The 3992-nt window shown below is 42.4% G+C and overlaps 1 pseudogene; it reads right to left on the bottom strand.

Annotated features, from left to right (window-relative positions):
- Positions 1-2965: 2965 nt before the first annotated feature.
- Positions 2966-3352, bottom strand: LOC124985646 (gastrin-like; annotated as a pseudogene).
- Between the last annotated feature and the right edge of the window lie 640 nt (positions 3353-3992).

The raw sequence follows: 3992 nt of genomic DNA, 5'->3' as shown, positions 1-3992 counted from the left end.
ACCATCTATCTCTTTTTTTTTTCATTATCAACAATATACATTTATCACCAATAAACAAACAGGAGAAAGAGAAATCCCTCTCACATTTGATTGGATGCTACACTACACACACTGGGAACTCAACTGTGAACAGGAATCACCCCTCCCCAGGCTCTTCAGGAGCCCAGGTCTTGAATTTCTGAAAATCCCTGGTGGGATGTAAATGCTGCAGATCTAAGGCCACACTTTGAGTAGCAAGACCTTCCCAGATGTTTTAAAAAATATATGTATACATTTTGTTTTAATACTTTTTATAAAATACATGCTAGTTTATAACATGACTCAGTTAAATAACATTATGACTTTTTTCTTCCACATTAAAAATATACTTCAGAATAGGAAAGAGTGTGGGTGGATGTGATCTATGCATGAGATATGCATGTAAGAAAATGTCCAATGAATCCTATTAATTGGTATAATTAATGTTAATAATTACAATAAACATACATACACTTGAGTAATAAATTTTTAATGACTGCCCAAAATTCCAGTGTATCTGAGTTCAAGAATTTACTTAACCAACCCCTTATTATACATATAAGTTGTTTTTTTATAAGTAGCACTTGCAGAACTAAATCTCATCATATATCCTTAATTATTTTTTCAAAATTTGAATAAGTAATATTAAAGACATGCATAAGTTTAGGGTTTTCCACATAGATTGCTAAACTTCCCTCCAGAAAACTTCACTAACTAACAGCTACAAGTGGTGAACCAATCACTCCCATTTAGAACTGTTCTCCAGGGAAGCAAAACCAAATGACATTGCAGATTAAGAACATCATATATTTTCCTAATTAAAAAGCATAGGTTCTCACTCCTTTGTTTATTGCACATTCTATTCACTACCTAATGTCCAATGAGGCATCACCATAGCACTTGAGAGGCATAAAGATAAATCCAATGCAGTCAGAGTCCAGAAAAGAACTGATAAAAATGGTTTGTTCTTCCAAATTTTCCCTAAATACTCTTAGATCTCTAGAGAGTTACTGTCTTGGAAGGGTTTACTGAAACACTCCATTGTTGTGAATTTTTGATGAAGCATCTGAAGTCAAACGATGTAATGACCTACCTGGTGACCTGTCTAGGTCTCAGGTCTCTCGGACACTAGCCCAGGTGGCTCGCCTTCCTATCCTCTCCCATTTCCACCACACGTAGTTGGCTGATGCACCTCACAGACAGATATTTCTGTCCTCTGATGTCATACATACATGTTGGTGAATTCTACCAAGCATGAGCCTCCCCTCACTGGGGAGAAGAAGAAGTAGCCACCAGGGAATGAAAGAAAGGGGCTTTGAAGTTGAGAAGAGGGTGCACAAGGCTGAATCTGGAGCAGCTGGACCTGTGGAGATCAGATTGAAAGAACATATTTTATGTGTGGTTCTGGTCCTTATGCCTGAGGATCTAAGAGGCCTCTGGTGGGGTAATCTGGGTCAGATTATGCTGGCCTCTGATGCACATCAGGCTGCATCTTTCCTTGCTCTTCTAATCTGAGTGCCTTGAGAGTTGTATGAGCCCAGGAGGGGAGCTTAAAGCCATAATTCGGGGCTCTGCAGTGACTGTGAGGATGAAGAATGCGCTGCTAATAAGGTAGCAAACCAGGTGGAGGCCATGAAACCAGATCAAGACCTGACTAGGACAGTAACAAAGGGAAACCCAGGAGGAGTTTTGGAAGTGATCCAAGGTGTTTTAGTCGGCTATTTTTTGCCACTGTGATCCAAAGACCTGACAAACACAATTTAGAGGAGGAAAAGTTTATTTGGGGCTCAAACTTTCTGAAGTCTCCGACAATTGATGGCTGGCTCCATTGTTTAGGGTCCAAGGTAAGGCAGAACATCATATTGGAAGGGCATGGAGGAGGAAAGCATCTCAGGACATGGAAATCAGGAAACAGACAATCCCTGCTCACCAGGGACAAAATATAAACCCCCAAAGCCTCCCAGTTATACCTTACCTGCTTAGAGTTACCACCCAATTAATCCATATCTGTGGGTTAATGCACCAATTAGGTTAAGGCTCTCATAACCCAATCATTTCAACTCTGAACTTTCCTGCAATGTCTTACACTTGAGATTTTGGGGGACACCCAATATCTAAATTATAACACAAGGTCTAGCCAGTAGGAACCATGCTTGGTAAGGAATGGAGGGGAACATCAAGGGGTGAAGGTGAAGGGATATTTTCCTGGGATATAGATTACTGGAAATAGGAAAAGCAAGTTTGGGGGCAGGGGTTAAAAGAATAATATAGGACAATGAATTTGAAATGTCTTTGAGACAGCCCAATGAAAATGTTTGGTAGAAATGTGGGCAAGTGGGCATCTTGTCTGTTTTCTGTTTCTGAAACTGAGTGATTTTTTTAAAAAGTAGAGATTTAAGCTGAGTATGGTGGGGAACACCTATAGTCCCAGCTACTCAGAAGGCTGTAGCAGGATAACATGAGCTCTGGGGTTTGAAGCCAGTGTAGGCAACATAAAAAGATACTGGAGAGAGAGAGAGAGAGAGAGAGAGAGAGAGAGAGAGAGAGAGAGAGAGAGAGAGAGAGAGAGACCTGGTACCAGCATTTGCTCAGCATCTGATGAGAACCTTGCCACATCATGACATAGCAAGGCATGGCAAATGTGCCTCAGAAAGCTCCCTTTGATTTTATTTTTTGGTAGTGGGATTGAACTCAGGGGCACTTAACCACTGAGCCACATCCCCAGCCCTTTTTAATATTTTATTTAGAGACAGGGTCTCACTGAGTTACTTACACCTTGCTAAGTTGCTGAGACTGGCTTTGAACTCATGATCTTCCTGCTTCACCCTCCTGAGTCACTGGGATTACAGGCATGCACCACTGCATCCAGCAAAAGCTCCTTTTTAAACAATGCCACTCATTCTATTTTTTTTTTCCCTATTTGAAGCTAGTTTACTTTGCTTAGTTTTCACAGGATGGGACTAGGGATGGGGTGGGAGGTGGTAGGTCTCTGAAGCTTGTTGTAGGGATGCTGGTCCCCTTCCTTAGCACTGCGGTGGCCAAAATCCATGCATCCACATGCTGCTTCTTCTTCCTCCATCCATGCCTCCTGCTTCTTGGACAGCTCTGCCACGAAGTATGGGGATCTGGAGCCCCAACTGTCTTCGGTGGTGAGAGGATGGGCCCAGTTGGTCCACACACTGTGGCTCCAGGTCCTTGTTGGTTGCTGGACCCAAGGGTATATCCTGCTGCTAGGGCATATCTTTTCCAAGGGCATATCCTGCTGCTAGGAATGAGGTTTCCAAGAAGTTTCTGAGAAGGTAGCCAGAGCCAGCACCAAAATCAGCATGTACACACACAGTCATTTTGTCTTGTCTGCAGAGTTGGGAGGTGGGTGGTACGGTAGCTGAGTCAGCTCTCTGCTCTGCTTGGTGCTCCAGGCCTGCCTTATAAAGCCCTTAAGTTCCCTCCCCCCAAAGCTACTCTTGTGATAATCATTAGTCCATTAAACCATGAATGGATTAATCCATTTATGAGAGCAGAGCCTTCATGTTCAATCATCTCCCAAAATTATACCTCTCGACAATACTGCATTGGGGACAGTATCTAACACATGAACTTTTGGGGAAACATCTAAACCACAGCAGTGGGTCACTTACCCTCCCTGAGTCCTATTGTCCTCCTCTGAAAAATCAGAGTTCAAGAGAAAACCAGTAGGGATTCCTTGTATCCACATGCCAGAGGAATAAGGAAGGATGAAAAGACCAGCCATGGGTGACAAGGACTTCCTGAAATGTGTCTAGGGGAGGATACCAGGAGGAGCAGGAAGAGAAAGAGAGACACAAAGCAAGAAGCTGGACATGACTAGGGCTAAGGCAGGAACATTTCCTTAAAAAAAGAAAAGATCCATTAAAACTGCAAATGTAATTTCTCTTTGACCCCACAATTCCATCTCCAAGAATCTGTCCTTAAAACCACTTACACAAATACTTGAA

Source organism: Sciurus carolinensis, chromosome 5 (assembly GCF_902686445.1).
Source record: "Sciurus carolinensis chromosome 5, mSciCar1.2, whole genome shotgun sequence".
Lineage (NCBI taxonomy): Eukaryota > Metazoa > Chordata > Mammalia > Rodentia > Sciuridae > Sciurus > Sciurus carolinensis.
The sequence above is the reverse complement of the archived record's forward strand: the minus strand, read 5'-3'. Positions and strand labels throughout refer to the sequence as shown.